Raw genomic sequence first — 19,413 nt, 5'->3', positions numbered from 1 at the left:
AGAATGTAAACACAGTAATTTTCTTTACCTTCAGGACACAAAACCAAAGTGAAAAGATGGAACCCATGGCAATGCTACTGATTGCTCTCTAAAGGATCTACTCAGTAAAACAGAACGTAAACTTCGTTTAAAAAACTGTTAACATATTTGGTTTCCCGCAAAGATGTTATTTTCATTATTTTCTACTTTTCTAATCAATTCATCATTTTCTGGTTACTTGAAATGTGACTATAGGTACTTGCATTGAAAACTTTTGAAAAATGTCCACGTTCTTTCTGCTTCTGCATTTACGTCCGTCAGAGTTCTTCCAGAAAGGGATATGAACCGCCATGTTAAATAAAAAACAAAACAAACAAACAAACAAAAAAACAACAACAACAAAAAAAAACAAACTACTTTAAAATGCTTTTTCTTCTTTTTCTTTGATGCTCTCTATTGTGAAACTTTTATAAAGTTGATCAGGAGAACTTCTTTTTTCAAGGCTCATAATACTACTGAATTGATAGCAGAAGGTGGTATGTTAGGCTTAAGTATGAAATGTCCTGAAGAGTTCTCTAAAAATGTTTATGCCTGCTCTCCAGGTTGAAGGGTCTGTCTTTATTCAGAGCATTTTGCTTCTGTCCTAGCTAGCAAAAACTTGGACATCATTTTTTGTCTTATGTACATTTACAGGCTTGGCATGGAAACAGGACTTCATATACAGATCTGTAATACTGCACGCAAGATGTCTTAGTCGATATTCATATTCAGAAAAAAAATACTGCTGGAAGCACTGCAAGTTTCATTATGTGGAATAACAAGGTGTCCGATGTGAAAGGAAGTCTCCCATAAAACATACAGTAGGTTTGAAATTTCACAAGACATTAGGCTGTTTTAACTAAAGGTAAGGCGAGAAGCTAAATTTTAAGTGTGACAAAATCTGAGGATGCTTAAGCCTCTAATGTAAATATATGAATTTTGAAGTGATACATATTTGTATTAAATTGTCAAACTACATTGTTACTCTAAGTATAATATTCCTGAAATGCCTTTACAAAGCCAGCTGGAAACCTTGACATTTCATCCATATTGTTATTTATATACATATTTACTGCTGCCACCTGCTTGTAACTTGGCTCATATCATGAAGCAGTACAGTTCCCTTGTTTCATTATACTTTGACATTTCACTATAACTACATAGCTGCCCATTTCTCAGTTTCCAATTGCTCTGCAGCCACTCTTGAATTATATTGGCTTAGTAATAGAATAAAGATCTTTCTCTGCGGTAGTACTAGCCTCTTTTTTTCATACCCAGATGGTACAAATCACTGCTGGCACACGTAACAATTATAGCACAGCTTCTGCTGCTTAAATGAACCCCCATAAACCCTACAGAGTTAGATTAGATTAGGGAATTGGGAGGTGGGGAGGAGGTCTGGCCAGTGGTCTCAGCTGAAACCGATATGTATTTGTTACTGTCTGTGTATGGCTGTGATGAAGTATATAGCATGTTTAGTAAGCCTGTTCTAAGAAAAATGCAAAAACAATCTAATAAAGAAAAAAAAGAGTCATAAGCAGTATCACAACACATGTTTTTACACATTATTATTCAAATAACTAGGTTAATTGTTAATGTATCACAATAAAACTGACACTTTCCAAGGACCAACACAGGAAACAGCAGTCTCCAGAAAGAGAAAAAGCTACTGAACCTCAGACCAGTTACTCAAATTTACCCATGTCCTTGATTCTCTTGATAGTGTAAGTGGAGCAATCAGCTTTTTGATATTTCTGAAGGAAGCTGGTGGGCACTGTTCAGATCCTCAAAAACATTTAGAAATACATCAAAATTTCCAGTGAGTAGAAATGCCAATAACTGAGCATAGATGAGGGAATTATATGAAGAGGTCCTGTGAGAACACTAAGCTAAACTGGTCTGGAGATGGAGAAAAATTCTCCCTAGGCCAACCTACTTAATAGATGAGCAACATTTCTGTGTTGTCAGTCCAAGAGTGTGTCATGAATCATTTTAAATCTTCTAAAGGAAACATAAAGCATGAAAACCTTTACATGTGAAAAAAAAAAAAAAATCATTTATGACTTCACCAGAGTTATACCGCTTTAAATTTAATATAAGCTAGAGCACAATCTAGAGTGCACACACCTTTACTTATTTTAGGAAAATTGTCCAGGCATTCAGTATTTAAAATATACTAAAGTTGAGGGAGAAAAGAGAGAAGGAAAACTTAGTATAAAAATATTTACATTTAGTATTCACATAAGTCTTACAAAATAATGTGTTCTAAGAAAGTACCTGCTATACCTTTTCCTTTACTACATCCTGCTTAGGAGAATTGACTCCTGTGTATCTGGAAGGCTAACAGTTACAGACGTACTTCAGCAAGAGGGAAAAGGAGGGGATTTAATGTCATTGTTCCAGTCGTCAACTTAACTTCCTGCTGACTACAAGCTTCCTGATAAAATAGAAAAGAAAGTTCATCAAACAAAAAATAAATCTATTTGATGTTTACAGTCCAAAACTATCACCATACATTGCACATCTAAATCAAATACAATACGCTAACTTGAGAAACTTGTGTTTTTTACTGTAAAAATAATTTAAGAGTGGACTAAAATGAGTAGAACTTCATGCAAGTCACTAATTTCTCCTGGTGTATTGATGACAACCGCATCTCAGTACAGAACAGGAAGAGGGAAAGCCTATTCATTTATCACAAGATCCACGGAAAGAAAAACAAAACACAGAAAACTCAAATAAGTTTCACCTTGTAAACTTAATTTCTATCTTAACTGGGATTGAGTCATTCAGTCTCGAAACAAAGGCCAGGGTTTAAAAAAAAACAGCTTAGCTTCCATTTAGGTCCAGGAAAGGAAAGTCCTGTCCTTCTCCCCCCTCTACCCTACCCAAAAAAAAAAAAAAAAAAAAAAAAAAAAAGACTAGTAACTTTAACAATTGTAATCTAAATCTGATGTTTTATGAATTTTTAAGGAAGATAAGAGGATTTCTTCTCTATGCTGAAAGCAATAGGGTACACACTGTTACACTAGTGGTAAAAGCTCAAAAAATACATTCTTCCTGATGAAATTGCACACTCCATAATGAAAACCTAATACACATCTGCCTGAAATTTAACCCCACAGATCTCTCAGGAAAAACACATACTTGGGGATCATCTACCCCAGCAAAGGAGTAGAATCTTGTCTCGCTCACACATGAGCACAAACACAGCTGAACTGATGGGAACTTACCAAACACTGAATATGAATTTACCACTAATAATTTAAGCAACTGCGTGGCTGGGATGAACAAAGTTGCTTGCTTTAACCATTCCCTCCAGAAGTAGATCTAACCTGAATAAAGACTTCCCCACCTTCCATAGGTTACAATCTATGTCCTTCAGAACAGTTGTCCCCATGCCAAACGTACAGAAAGCTTCCCACAAGCTTATGATCTTTACTGTTTGGACTGACTAACAGCAGTACTTGAAAATGCTCAATAAGTACTTGATAATGCTCAGCAGTACCTGATAATGCTCAAAATTAGCAAGAAAAGGTCAGAAAATAACTGACCAACAGAAAGAAAACTAAGTTTTGATGTATATGTTTTTTAATCTCAAAGAATTTACCTTTGTCTTTGAGAAGCGTTAAATATATTTGTGATGACCCCTACATCTCCCTGCATTTTGCTTTTGAGTTCTGCTATTTTGCATTTCGATTAATTAAGTACCATGGAGGCAGATTAATATATATGAAAATGACAACTTCTGAATTCATTGATTAATGAGTTTCTGCTATTTACAGTTGAAAAAAAAAAAATCCCAAATTTCTAATGCAACTGTTATTCAGTTGATAAACTTTAAGGAGAAACATCATTTTACAAGAATAATATCCTAGTTAATTATTTTTTTTCCACACAAGTAGTTTTTAGTTCAGTTTTGTAAAACAAAAAATTATGTACTTATCTTCCTTCCACCATTGACCTGTATTTATATTTTACAGGAAATTAAATATAAGATAAGGACTCAAGCTACTGTTGAGGAATAGCTTTAGAAGTTAATTTATCTACAAAATGTCAATTTTCAAAGAAATTAAGTATTTCCTATGCTTTCTGAGCAACACTTACATGCTGGAAAACTAGTAGACTTTAAACTTAAACAATTATTCATACTACAGCCTGCTTGCCAAAACTTGGTGTGAATTCAATAGAAGCAGCTAAGGAAAGTAAGGCCAATTTATATGCATTATATGATCAATGTGGGTGCAATGCATCTCTACATACGGATGAGGGAATAAAAGCACTCTACTACATACAATAAAAGCTGCCAGATAAGCATTTTTTTTTTTAACCTTCTAAGCCACCAGGAAAACATTGGTGGATGAGTGAAATAGAAGAAATATTTTATGGACAGTTTTTCATGTTAACAATTGACTTTTTTGAAACATTAAAAAGAATCTCTCAAATTGAAAGATTTTCAAAAAAGTTCTCTTTTACTCCTGAAGCTAAAAAGCCTGCTACTATAATACCAACAAAAGTCCATAAAATTAAAAATAAAATTTATCTAGCAATACAAATCTTACAACATAAAAGCATCAAAAAATGACTGATTTATTTTAAATCTATCTTTGCATTACAACAACGTAAATTGGTCTATGGTAAGCTCTATTACAGAAACAGTCTGTTTCTGTAAATGTCTATACCTAGTTGCAAACAAAACCATTCAATAATCTAATTCAATAACGCACAGTGATTGGAATTTTTAGAAAACCTCATTTATTGGTCATCAAGTTCCTGCTCCTGACAAACCAAATCTTTCCTTGACATATGTGCTGCCTGATTTATTCAAGTTTGTCAGTACAACAAGCGTGTCGCATGTCTTCTATTAGCAATCAGGTCGTACAATCCCCATTGACAAGACGGACAACAATCCAGTCTCGTAAAAGATTCATGACACAACTTAGCACTCTCTACTGCTTGCTTTCTCATAAAACCAGTGCAAATCCCATCAAAAATTTAGCAGAACCCCTGCCTCATCTGTTTAGGCCTGAAGCTAGTTGCAGGGACAACTCATTAGGGACAAGCTCATTAAAACCAGCCCTGGAGCAAAAGCAGTTTGTGAGTCTCCTCATTTTTATTCACTTTCACCTAGCCATTCGACTTTCGTCTGTTTCCCAGATACAGAGCTTCTAATGATTCTGTACAATAAGCAAGGCTGTTTTCAAACTTGTACTACACCCAGGATTCCAAAAAAATGCAGTTCCTTCCATACATAGAAGTGAATAAATAAATAAATAAATAAATTTGTAAGGTTTGGATAGTTTTATATTGAAAGGTAATATCAGAAAACTTAATGGATTCTTTTCTGATTATATTAGCTAAAGGTACCAATGCATAACAACTACCAAACACATGCTGAAATCCAAACAATGTATGGATGTGCAGAATTGATCAACATGCCTGAAAACTCTCTTATGTAGCACTATATTCAGCTTTTGATTTGGTATTTCTAACACCTGAGACACATAAAATACTTAACAAAAAAAAAAAAAAAAGGAAACGAACAAAACAAACACAGCAAGTATTTCCATTCTCTTTTGGAATCTGTGCCATAACAAATATTGATTAAATAAAGTGATTGGTTTTTGTTATTGTTGTTGTATGTTCTTTACCTTTCTGTCATTTTCTATAGTCCCTAAGTGAAACAATCTTAATTCTTGCCATGATCTTTAGCTGGGTAACCTTGCAAGTACTTTCTAAATTGAGTGCCCAAAGTTACGCACATTAGTAAGTAGCCCCATTTCAAATGTCTATAGGCCATCAATAAAATTTGAAAATCAAGGTTATCCACAGTTCCAAATGGTAGTGATCACACCATCTTGTGTTCATTGTAAAACCTTCCTTACTTCTCCTACACAGAGAAATTATGATGGTCAGCAAAAAAAATTAGACTTCTGTGATGACAAAAGCTTGTGAGAGTTGCACTGTACCTGTTGACTAATTTATACAGTTGAGGGGGAAAAACCCATAAGGACACATTCTCAAAGGTCAACTACTCCAACTGGTTTTAGAATAACTTAATTCTAACAAATGTTACTGTCACATGCATTGCATAACTATTCAGACATAGGTATATGCCCAGATAATGTATAATACATTGTTATTGTACATATAATACATTGTTATTATATATATAATATGTATAATACACCAGAGTGTCTTCTAAGTTCAGAGTAGCAAAGAATAGTCTGGACAAGAAGGGTGTTCCAATACTTCCACAGACCTTCTGTTAAAAGCCAACCAAATCTCACTCGCCCAGTTAAGTATTTAAGCAAAGACCTGTCGAGTAACCAAGCCCCTACATCTCACTCCAATCTCAGTGGAGTGTCTTTAAATTAATATTTTTGCAAGCATGTTAATATTCAATCACATCTAGTCACTATCCTTATATTCAGTGCACAGCACTATATACAGGATCCACTCTTATTCAAGTTCAGCCTCGGCTCATTTATGATTGTGCGCAACAACCTCACACAGTCTTTAGCCCATCACTCAAGGCAATACAGCATCAACGTGTACAACATGTTTCAAAATCAAAAGTTAAAAATGGATTCTTTTGCTTTATTTTATTTCTGTGTAATGCACTGAGAATCAAAAATATCCCACAATCTGGGATACTGCCACAGACATGTCTGTCACAAAATTTTTGTAACAAAAAGGCTGTTGCCATGAAAAGTGTTGCACCAGTGTAATTGCTCTACATTGTCAAGTGCAATGAGCACACAGCACCTCAACCACTGTAGGTAAATTGAAGGGCAGTGAAGCTTGTTTCATGAAAAATTGTTGCCTATTTGGACAATATAGAGTATGACTGACTAGCATCAAAACAAACTCTCACAGAGATCAAGAGTCCTAGCATATACACGACTCTCAGCTGTAGGTTAAGCAAATCAGTTTTACTTTGCACTGAAACAAATGAGGACCATTTACTGAGTAGGCTAAGGAACAACATAGCAAAAGAACTGTACCTTTTTTGATTATCATAGAATCATAGAATATCCTGAGTTGGAAGGGACCCTTAAGGATCATCAAGTCCAACTCTTGACACCGCACAGGTCTACCCAAAAGTTCAGACCATGTGCCTAAGTTCACAGTCCAATCTTTTCTTAAATTCAGACAGGATTGTTTCATTTTTTAATGAAAATCTCACCATCTCTTCATTCAACAGTCTTCAGTGGGGACACAATTAGTGTACATTCATGAGGCACACACATCATTAAAATAAAGTCTTATTTGAGAAACAATCATGTTTTATTCTGACCTGCCAGAGTTCAAGAACTGAGTGTTTAGGCAACACGTAGACATACGGTTTAGTTTTTAGGTAGGTCTGTGTGGAGCCAGGAGTTGCACTCAATGATTCCTGTAAGTCCCTTCCAATTCATAATATTCTTTGATTCTACGATAGTGCTGTGTTTCCTCCTGTCCCCCAACAGACGAAAGTTACAATATCATCAACACAGACCAAATACTGAAACTTCATGAAAAACTAGAACTTAGGGAGAAAGTTATTTAAAATTAAAATAAGACAATTTTTAGGAAAAAAAAATACTTTATCAAATTTATTAACTCAAGTTTTCAGCATTTATAAAGCATTAAAATAGCCTCATTTATTTTTCTACTAGTTTATGTCTCTGTTAAAATATTACTTGAAGGCTAAGAATATACATGTCTCATAAAACTTTCTGTAGATATGGAATCTTCAAAAAACAGGAATTTGTAAAGAAAACAATGACAAAACAAATGCATTCAAAGTGAGAATAGCAATATTACTTTTCTCCTTTTCTCCTGTAAATCTTATCATAAGAGGAGCTTAACAACAGGAGGAGTGAAATTAAAATGCTTTAAAAACAACTAAATACATATTTAATAACGTTGGCTTTTTGTTTTCAGACAAATATGGGAAAGTCTCATTTAAGCTTTATTATACATTTTCAAAGGCACCCTAGATATAATTCTGCTTATACATTTACATAAAACATGTAAGAGAAATAGAATACAATTAGTTACCATATTTTTTCTTTTATTTTTTCCTAAGCTATTATCTTAGAAAAACAAGTAATTTTTCAGCTTCCAAGTGGACTATAAAATACAAGGAAATTCAATGCAGAGCATTTGGAAATTATATGAATGCATCATATATGTCAGTTTAGGTGTGTGGAAAAAAATGAAAACAAATGGTTTTCAAATAGTATCATTACTGCAATACTGAATGTTAATATATCAAGAAAACTGAAAGATGTAAATAGTTAATTTGGATTAAGCAAAGTTACTTGTTATCAGCTTTTAAGTATCTCTCCTGGTGAACTTGCTCTACAGCACTAATATTATTTACAAATATCATGACATCTTTTCCTGAAGATCTTGGAAGTGCACCAATTCTATTAGACAGGAATTTAGCATTGGTCTTCTAACCAAAAACTCAATGACTTCATTGAACTTCATTACTAACACAACTTTCCCTTATTAAAAATTCCAAACAAACAGGTGCTTCACACTAGGCCTACTTCTAAAATTGCTTTCTTTTTATTCCCAGGGATACATCTCATGCAGTATAGATCAGTCAGGCATTGACAGCACATCACACTTTGACAAGCTGCTTGGCTCTGTTTAAAGTCTAAGTTAGGCCTTGGCCCATCAAGGCCATGGCTATTGAATTATTGACAGCCTCTCACTGTGGTGCTAAGGGAAAGAGTACTATAGCCTCAGTTCAATAAAGATGAAATGGAAACCCTTTCTGAAGCTTACTTTAGCACGTTAAAGGAGTTTTAATGGTCTTGTTTAAAATTCAGTAAGAGAATACATTAGACTGATTACATTTTCACCAGCTAAACAAAAAGTTTGGGGTGTTCTTCAGATTTTAAATGAGAGGAAAACTACATGAAGTACAAATTAGTCAACTCTTTGTCATAAATCAAACATTTCAAAATAATTTATAATCCTCCAGTTTTATGTATTTCACAATTTTTCACCTCTCTGTATCATTACACATATTGCACCTATGCAATCAAGCATTAACACTGATACTGAGATTCATCATCTGAAAATACAGGCTGGCTTTCATAATAGTTACTTTTTGCAGATGCGATTAAATCTACAAGTTAATGCAATGGCCAGTCCATGCTTCCAATATATCAACTGCATTAGTTCCCTCTCTCTTTTCTTCTCCGGCTATCAAAAGTGCAATATAAAGGTGCCAGTAAGAAAGTGGCTGCACACTGTCTGGTTTTTGTTTGTGTGCTTGTTTGTTCTTTTACTGGAACTGTTCTATATAGCAAATCACCATTCTCCTAAAACTAGCTGATTAATATTAACAATTCTGATCTTCTTACATAATCTCTTTTCTTCTTCAGATTTATACCTGTCAAGCTTTACTTGTATTTTAATAGTTGATGTCAGACAAGCAACAAGCAGAAAGTTCCATCTCAGGACTATAATTTAAAACACAATGAGACTCACATCAACTGTCGCACAGACTTGCGGAAAATTATTCCACATGGACTTCTAAAGTGCATCCTAAAAGCTTCAAAGAATGAGTACATTTTTAAAATAATTTAAATTGATGATCTTTTTTTTTTTTTTTAAAGCAATTTGTCTAATGTGACCTTATACTCATTTCTCTCCAACATCACTTCCAATATGCTGCCTCCTGTCAAATCAACAAAGAGAGCCTAACAGCACATCTAAATTTGTGTTCATTTGCCTTCTGCAGGATTATCTTTGCCATGTCAAGCATTATAAGTAAATCAAAGATGCTTCTCAGGGGCTGTAAGAGTAGGGCTAATCTCCAGACAAATATTTAGAAGGCAGCTTAGCCTATTCTGGCTTTAATCGTTTCCAACTGATTTGACTTATTCTAATTACAGCCTTTATGCTATAAAAGACGTTTTTATGTTGCTGAGGAGCAGTTTCACTGCAAATATGTGGAATTTTGCTGAGTTTCTGTTCCCATGTTGATTATGGAAATGGTACTCTACAGCTTTCCTTTAATTAGAAAAACACACTGCACAAAGCATCAACAATTTTTAACATTAATAACAGAGTGACAGTGTCCTTTTGTACATCTTTAAATAACTCTTCAAAATACGACACCAGAAAGCCACCATTTCCCACTTGGGTATCATACTAAAAGCAATTTTCACATTTTTGCATGTTGTATTTATTCAAACACAGAACAGCATCTTTGAAGAAGCTGTTAAGTAATTTAACATAACAGAATAAGATAATTAAACTTCTGGATAGTTTATGGTGAGGTGCTTTCCAAGTCCACAAACTTGGAACATTCAAACTTATATGCAAAGCAAATTAAACATATCTTTTGACGAATCAGACATCATGGTTATTTGTTACCTTTATTACATACTTACCATGCTATCGTTTCCCATAATGAACAGACAGCTGAGATAAAACAATTCTGCTTTGCATCAACACAGGCTTTTCTTGCTGTTTAACAGAATTCTAACTGTATTTCCTGAATGCTGTGACAGAAATCAAGGTGGAGGAGTCACAGATCTTATGTCCTTTCCAACTTCAACTCATTGCTAAATAATGCTTCCCTTTATAAGAAAAGGCCTTTCAATTCAACACAAAGCTGATCCTGGAAAAAGTAGGTATGTTGCAATATATATAGGGCACGGAATAATATGTAACAAAGGCATGTAATATGAATACACTGCTATCCCTCTGTTTAACAGACAGCTCTAAACAAAATAGTTACCTTCCTCTCTCTAGGACCAGAAAGGATCAACTTTGATATTTTGATATGATGAAAAAAATAAACAGAAGATTAAAGTACTAACAAGCTGGTATGATTTATTATTATTATTTACATACAGAAAAGATGCTTTGGGAGTTCAAACAAGGAAAAAGCAACTCTTACGTCTCTGCCTTGGATATGCTTACTAAAATATACATGCCACTTTTAACACTGACTGCTCAAAGTGGTAGGCTGCTAGTACAACTTTATATAACGTATTCTGAAAATAACAGAAGCCTATGTAGAATAGACTTCTGTAAGTTATTTAGAGCATGGCTTTTAACATCTCTATGAAACACTACTAGGTAACACTACTACACAATTCTGGGGACTTCTATAACAAATCTCCAGGTTCCTTTAATTTCTCTGAAAAGGACAGACCTGTTGACATGATCCTGTTAAGTGTCACCAAAAAAAATATATATATATATATATGCTCCCCATTTCCTAAAACAAGGTGCATAAATCACTCAGTCATTAGTACGACTTTTTAACTTACTGTCACAGAATTATAAGATATAATTTTTATATAGACAGGAGGAATATAACTCCTGGCAACAGTTGCTACCAGAGGTCTCCAAAGCGAGGATATGATATCCAGCCTACAGGAACACAAGCATGGGAGAGCTGAAAACAACAGATCCATGGCTAATAAAAGATGAGCAGATATTGGAATTGTTCAAAACCATTTTAGTTGCAAAAAAGAAAAAACATCTAACATAAAATGCACCATTTCTTTCAACGTATATCAGATGCTCCATATACAGTGAATGTTGATATTTGCAGACTATTTAAGAAAAATCGACTTGTAATACCATGCTAAAAATATATATGTAAAGTATACCTACTACATGTACCCTAGAGTAAGGAGGAAGAAGTCATCAATATCAATATCATGTTCCTTGGCAATCGAGCACTATACTTCTCCTGGCAAATAACTTGAGACGTCGATTATTTGATCCCCTAAAAAGGGAGCAAAGGGAGCAGTGCACAACAGCAGAGAAAAGCAGGAAGATAGCAGAATTGTGCACGCAACTTTCATTGTTGTATTATTATGAAGGGTCATTCTCTGAGAGTTTACTGTCTTTTTCTTTGTAAAAATTAAGCCTGAACTACTAATAACTCTTTGATTAGACTGTTAAGATTTCAAGTACACTACTACTCTAACTTAGAGATGTGTGTTCTGTGCATTTAGTAACGTACACTGGTTTTATTATCCACTAACTTGAGTTTCACAATGTTAGAAATACGTCTGATAAAACAACATAGCAAATGATCAAGGAGCAGAATTCTGCCATTACTATGTTTTTGAAGTGGATACTCTTTTTATACTTTATCAGAACAATAGGACAACTGGTGGAGCAAATGCAAGCTACTGCATATCCTGTCACAGTAACAGAACAAGTTATATTAAGCTTCAGATACACCACCTGACTGAAAGTGAGTCTAGAAAAGAGGTGGTCTCAGGGGATTATGGAAACACCCACAGGAGATTGTATTAGAGCCCCAGTAGGGAGTGTATTAGGAATACTTCACATGGATTTTTGGAGATCGTGATGGGTCTCAGAGGCCAAGAGTCTCTTCTCTAATGCATTGGGTAGATCCAATACAGTTTCAAGAAGCATTTGGATAACACTTTCATAAACATGGTCAGATTTTTTGGGTGGTCCTCTGGGGACCCAGGAGTTGGAGTCTATGATCCTTGTGGGTCACTTCCAACACAGATATTTCGTGATTCTATGATTCTTTTTTTTTTTTTTTCCTCAACTGTACATCCTCACATTGTCCATAGAGCTTTTTTTTTTTTGGCATGAAGACCTAGTGTTAAAGCACTCAGAAACAAAAAATTAAGAATATGACTGCTCATTTACTTGGAATATCTTTGACTGGGCACATGTTACACCAGTTCTCCAAAGACTATTGGCTCAGTTGGCAGACCAAATTTATTTTGGTTTAGACCAACACATTTCTCATGTGCCAGTATCCAGGCACAAGAATCAGCCTATCACAGAAGAAAAATTCTTTACATCAGCCTTATAGTCGTATAGTTGAATGCCAGAATTATATCCCCAAAGCCCTGCTATCTTCAGGGAACTTTCAAAGGACGGGGTTGAAGAACAATTTTTGCCTATAGCTTTCACACTGCCAAATCTCTCAAATTTCCCACAACCTAAATGGTAACCAAAAAAGTCCCTCAGGAAAGAAAGAAAAAAGGTTTACTTTTACATACAGGGAAAATTAAAACTCATAAAAGAAGAACTTAGATAAGGAAATACCTCAGGAAGGAGCAAAGGGGATGAAGTTGATATGGAGAAGCAGTTATACTTTTTAAAAGAAAAAAAACCAGCCGGATGTCATATGGATATTACATTTTATACTTTATAGATTACATAAGCATCTATCTGCAGAAGATGAAGGTAAAATCTTTGCAAAAAGCATATTATCTCTTACCTACTTATTATTCAGTCTTTGCCCCTGAAACATCTGATAGTAGTCAGTTTCGAAGACAAATGCTTGACCAGAAGAACAAAAGACACACTCTAAAATACAAGCAATGGGGTCACTACCATTTTACTTAAAATAGCTAAATCCCACCCAAAAATTGATAAATTAACATGGTTAATTTATTTCTATGGTTGTTAAACTTTACTATAATATTCAAGCAAGAAAAATATCCTTGACACTTTCTAGAAATTTTAATATTCTCATATAAACAGAATAATGTTTTGCAATAACTATCAGAACAACTTATGCCTTACGTTGTCAAATTTGCTTTCTTATTTGGGGTTTTGTTTCTCTTTTTACATATATCCACTTCCACAATCAAACCATAGATAATTTCAGGAAGAATAAAGATTTGAATAGTGTATACAATTATGTATCCAAGCTTATTTAAAGAAAAAAAAAAAAAAGTAGTAAATGTAGTGCTAGAATTCTCAGACATTCTAAAAAAGCTAGAACCAATTCTCCAGTAAATAACTTACATGCTAACAGCTAGCCTTTGTCCAAAACCATCATCTTTGCCATTTAAGTTACAAAGTACTTAGAATGTCCTGTGTAGGACATGTGATGTTCCAAAAACAGTTCTGAGCTGTCCTGATTTGCATTTATACTAGCACAGTATGTATTTTTAAATAGGTTGTAAATATGCTAACAGGGTATATAAAAATGTACTGGAAACCACAGAATTACCCATGAACTTCATCTTCTTCCCTTTATTTAACGCCATAGTTTAGTGATAATTTTGTAGAGCAGATAGTGTTTCTGAAAGATGGTCCCAGTCATCCAGTTTCTAACTGCCCACACCAACCATTGCACCGCGCTCTCACAGATACCAGCCTTGTGAATGCATATAGGTGAACAAGACTGGGAAATTGACTTAGCTTAAATTAACCCAAAAGCAAACAGACTAGCTTCACCCAGATGATTTTCAGGATTTGGTTCAATGAACACCTATCAGGCACAAGGAAGGGTGGGACTTCCTTAGTCATTTGCAGTGACATCTTTTTTCTCCTTACAGGTGAATGAGGTATAGGCTCTGATTTTCCCACTCTCCCCAGAAAGCAGCTATGCAAGAGATTAATTGGGCATACAAAAGAAGATTCAGTTGGCCTTTTGCAAAGCTCTTTCTACTCCAGGAGAGAAAACAGTGCTAGAGATGCTTTGGTTTGCTGTAACTCCAAATGTGCTCAAAAGAACAGTAATTCTCTAGAATTTGATTATAAATATATTCCAGTATTACTGAAAATACGAGCCATGGTTAGTCAGTCACATCATTTTTGGATTCATTGAAGCCTTCCCTCCCTCCCCATCCCTAAAATTGCAATAACATGAATGCCACAGACCTGATTTTGCTGAGGTACAGCATGGGGCCCAATGACAGAACTGCTTATTCCACTGGGATTTGTAAAAGCCTTTCATCAGAAATGAGACCCTCAGAAGACCTGACACCCAAGTCCAATCAGGTACGCTAAAGTCTGACCATTAAAGAAGAAGATGCACAAGCAACAAAGGTCATGGTTTGATTGTCCTAATTGTAGTACTTCTGCATGAAACAATTCAATTTCACCCTTAGAGACCAAACAAAGTTTTCTCATCGGGAAATTACCAAAGCAGGCTTTCCCACCTCTTACCAATTTCCACATTTTTATTCTAAAATCACAGATGATGCAAATAAAACATCCCAATGCTATTTACACAGTCACTGTGAAGCAAGCAGCTGCACTTTGAAGGAACTATAACATCAATGTGCTAACAGATGATTCACTGACATATATGGAAAAGAAACTACATGCCAGTATTGTACATCTCAGGAATTGGGAGTACCTGCAACCATAAATAGACCATAAATGTGTTTCTGTTGTGATTTCCTCTGGTTCTGGACATGTTCTAGGGCAGGTTCGATCTGAAACACACTCTGTGGTCTTTGTCCTTTAGTATTTGATGCACCTGGGTATCTTTTCCAGTGATTACAGGAGAGGAGACTGCCTGCCCAAAGCTTTCATCCCGACACAGCCTCAGGACATGGTCTAACAGGTTACCTGGAACTGGAAGTCACTATAACGTGCCTCTACCTAAACTTGTGATTCCACAGCATGCCTCAGAAGAAATGTTGTACTTCTTACACCAGGTAGGGCTTGAAATATAGAAGTTTACCTTTTAGATAAATACTATCTTTAAGTTTTAAACCCCTAAAATAATGCCATGTTCTATCACAATAGCTCATGAGATTAAAAAATATGTATTTTTTTGCCTTTATAAGTCTGGAAATTTAAAATTTCAACTGTTTCAACAGGGTTTCAGGAAGTCAAAAAACCTCCTTTTCTTATGAAAATGGCACAGAAAAAAAAAAGATGGGGGGGGAACTGAAAACTGTTGTTCAGTGTCCTTTAAAAGATTAATTGGTCATATTTCACTTAATACTAAAGTACACTAATTACAAAAATAAACAAAGCAGACTTCAAAGGCCTGGCTATTAAGCAGTGCTATGGCTGTGGAAGAGAGATGCCCTGACAGGCAGTAGCTTAGAGCAACATATGAAGTAACTATATACATCTCCACGGTTCTGTATTTTGTACCTCTAAAAAAACAAAAAACAAAAAAAGAAAACAAACAAACAAAAACACAGAAATAGTTCTGAAATAAATTTTTGTGCTTATGGTTTAATGATACCAGAAGCTCAGCAGCTTCTATATTGTATAATTTATCTCATTTTTAAAGTTTAAAATTTGCCACATAGAAAAGGGAACACAAACTAACATACATCAGAACATAGTTTATTCATCTGTCTTCCATTTCCCTGATGAGAAGACAAGTGTTATTATTTGGCTTGCTTATGGAAATGTATGGAGTACATTTTGCATGCATATTCATATTAAAAATACGATAGCACAATGCAGACAAAATGTAAAAGACTGAATGATTACAGAGTTCCTCTTCATCAAAAACCTCCTGCAAAATGGGATCCATAACAGAATTCAGTTACAGCTTGGATTTCTTCATGATCAGGCCAAGGATTTGACACAAGAATTTTTGGCTTAAGCACCTTCTATCAGGGATATGATTTTTTTGTTTCTTTGTTTTGTTTTATTTTGTTTTGTTTTTCTATATAGCTGGCAGCTTCATACAAGAACACAGTAGTATGGGAAATGAAAAACAAAGAACAGTGATTTTGGAGTGACCTACTGTTACTGTTCTATCCACTTTTGCCAGGCAAGTGAAAAGAGACATAAGCACGCCAATGGAATGTGTTCATACTTTGCACTTCTCTGAAATAAACAAAAGCATTGACAATAGCATTCTGACATAGAGCTAAGCCATCTCAGTTGTTTTTAAGAGAAGATGTTTGCTTGAAGAAGTACCTACAAAATCCATGATACACTGCTGACAAATTCCAGAACCTATGACACTGTGCTTACATGTATGTTTTATGACATCACTACATCAAGATGCATTTATCTAGCTAAGTGTGTGTATAAACCAATCTCCCAACAATCTAAAAGCAGAAAGTTTTGTGCAATTTTGTTTGTTCTTGTCCTACAGGATCAAATCAGACAGGCAACTATGATTGCAGGTGACAATTTTGATGTTTCTGTCTCTCTCACCAGGATGAACAGATTAAGTCAGAGACAACGCTTAGCTGTTATGTGTTTTCCTACATTTTTAGCACTCTACTTCAATTTGTTAATGCATGTTAAAATATAACCTGCTCATATTATATACTGTAAAATACATAAGTAAAAAACAAACAACAAAAAAACCACTTAATCATCAACAAAATTAACCCCAACAATTGAAAGAAGATAAAGAAATTATAAGGATAAACAGAGATTGTTAGATTGCTAGATAAACCTTGAAATAACTACAGATGCCACCTCTTTTGTACCTTACTCCTCAATCAATCTCCTGAAATAAGGAGATGTGCTTGTTAGCTGCCACCTTTGTGTTTCTGCACTTGAACTAGCAATTGTAACTTGATGGTAACCTTAGTTACAGTGCCTGTAACACAAATGTAGCTTTAACACCTACCTCACTGGTAGGATCCATAAAGTCAAGAAATTGCAGTTGAAACACTATGCAATATATACGCATTGTACTTGATGCATGCTGTGAATCCTAGAAAAGGACCCTTCATTCACTGACATCAAAAAAATAAACCCAAGTCAACTTGCTGTTGGACATTTTGAGACCGTATGTCACTAAAGAGGTCTTTTCAATCCATTATTATAGTTTCTTTAAAACAAATGAATTACAAAATTGAAGAATTCTGGCAATAAAGAATACAATCCTAAGTATTTTAAATATTTAAAATAAAATTCACAAATGCTAAGGAATGCAGACTTCAGGGTGAATATTCTGCATCATACCAATAAAATATGTGCCAACTAATACTTGTTATGTTTTACAGGTGTGTCAAAATAAAATACACATTTTATGAATTTTTTTAGTCAGGTACATCTTTTTCTTCATTGTCATTGATACTTGGAAAAGTTACTTTCCTTATCACCTTTTCATTGGTGCTGTTCTCATTTGTAAACATATTGCATCATCACCTCTGAAGTACTACATCAGTTACCTGTCGCCAAGACCTCAATTTTAATAATGCAAAGAGAAATTAGAGTCTACTTGCTTATTGGTGCAGGGTGAAAATTGTCAGCAATGTTAGTTAGGGTTACATGCACACAATGATAAAGATGAGACCTGTTTGTTTCATTATTTTGTTTTCTTCTTTTAGTATTTTGCTTCATACTGTTTTCTATTTTTAAAAATTCTCATTGCAATGTTTTAATAGGAACACGAAACAACATTAAAATAGCACTAGAAGCTGAACACTGTTATTAGATAAAAGTGGCTCTAATGCATTAGGAGGTGTTGAGTTAATAGGAAAACAGCTTTGATTCACTAGCCCCTGTCTAACACGCTACTACAACAGAAGTAAAAAGGCAGTAGGCAACTCCCCTCTAATCACCTCCTGTTAGCTGCAACTATAGGCAAATTGCTAGTGAGGATTAAGTGGGGAGACTATCACAGGATCAGTGTCAAGCAGAAAAAAGACTCAATTTGTGAGCAATCATGACTCCCTAATCACTTCCCTAAGAGCTTTAGGAATTACTAACAGTAGTCTTTAGAACTGTGGACACATCATAAATACTGACCTATAGAAATAAAGAAGCTCTTTTTATCATGAGATGTGATTGTGATAGATGGATAGAACAGTTAAGTACATAAATAATAAAGCAATTGAAGGCTGAAAAATAATAAATAATTCATGCTCACAAATGCTGTACATTCTTGAGATTACTAAGATTTAGATATATGTGTCTCAACACTGAATTCAAACTGAGATAAACTAAGACTTGCATGGTTTGGAGGCAGACTTACAGACAAATCTGTCACCATTACAATGTGGTCAAAGTGCCCGTTCTACAGCAATACTGTTCCACAAAGATCCTACCGATTACATATTTTCAAGCAGTTGAAAATACAGATTAGTTTCCTGCCAATTACTTTATTTGCAGTTGTTTTTATACAAAGATTTTATTTTAGAAAGCACAAAATTCATGAGTATCTGTAAGTGTTCTGTTTCATTTTTTTAATTGTAAAAAATAATAACAAAATGAAAAATGCAAATACAGAAAATCTCTTACTGATACTGATATTGGCTTCAAGTTTTTATGTATTGTAACACTACATTAGATTACAAAATTCAATAAAGACTACCATCACTAGCTTCATAACGCCTGACAGATCTATAATTGCTGTGGTGAAAATCCAACATGCTCAATAAACGATACCAGTTTAGCATTTTAGAGATCACAAGGTTTTATTCTTCCTTTGTAGTCTGAGTTTGCAAGACCATTGGCTCAACTGCTCAATCAAAAAATTACATTTCCCTCTATTCTTTAACATGACCTAATTTTCTGGTATCAAAAGGAACAAAATTAATATTCAGCCATTCTTAAAAAAAAAAAAAAAAAAAAACTTTAAGCATAAGGCATTTTTCGAAGCTACTATTACAGTAGCTAATTGTCAAAATAAGGCATTAGTTGACACAGACATGTCAGGCTATTACTCAGCAACAACAGATGAAAAGATAAAATATT

At 34.5% G+C, this 19,413-nt stretch overlaps 1 protein-coding gene across 2 annotated transcripts in view; it reads right to left on the bottom strand.

The window, feature by feature from the left end:
* Positions 1-19,413, bottom strand: part of RBFOX1 (RNA binding fox-1 homolog 1) — a gene marked incomplete at its 5' end in the record, with an annotated part of 284,813 nt that overhangs the window by 192,405 nt on the left and 72,995 nt on the right. The gene's annotated exons all lie outside the window — the stretch shown is intronic.

This window comes from Aythya marila (assembly GCF_965140915.1).
Source record: "Aythya marila genome assembly, chromosome: 15".
Taxonomy (NCBI): Eukaryota; Metazoa; Chordata; class Aves; order Anseriformes; family Anatidae; genus Aythya; species Aythya marila.
The sequence above is the reverse complement of the archived record's forward strand: the minus strand, read 5'-3'. Positions and strand labels throughout refer to the sequence as shown.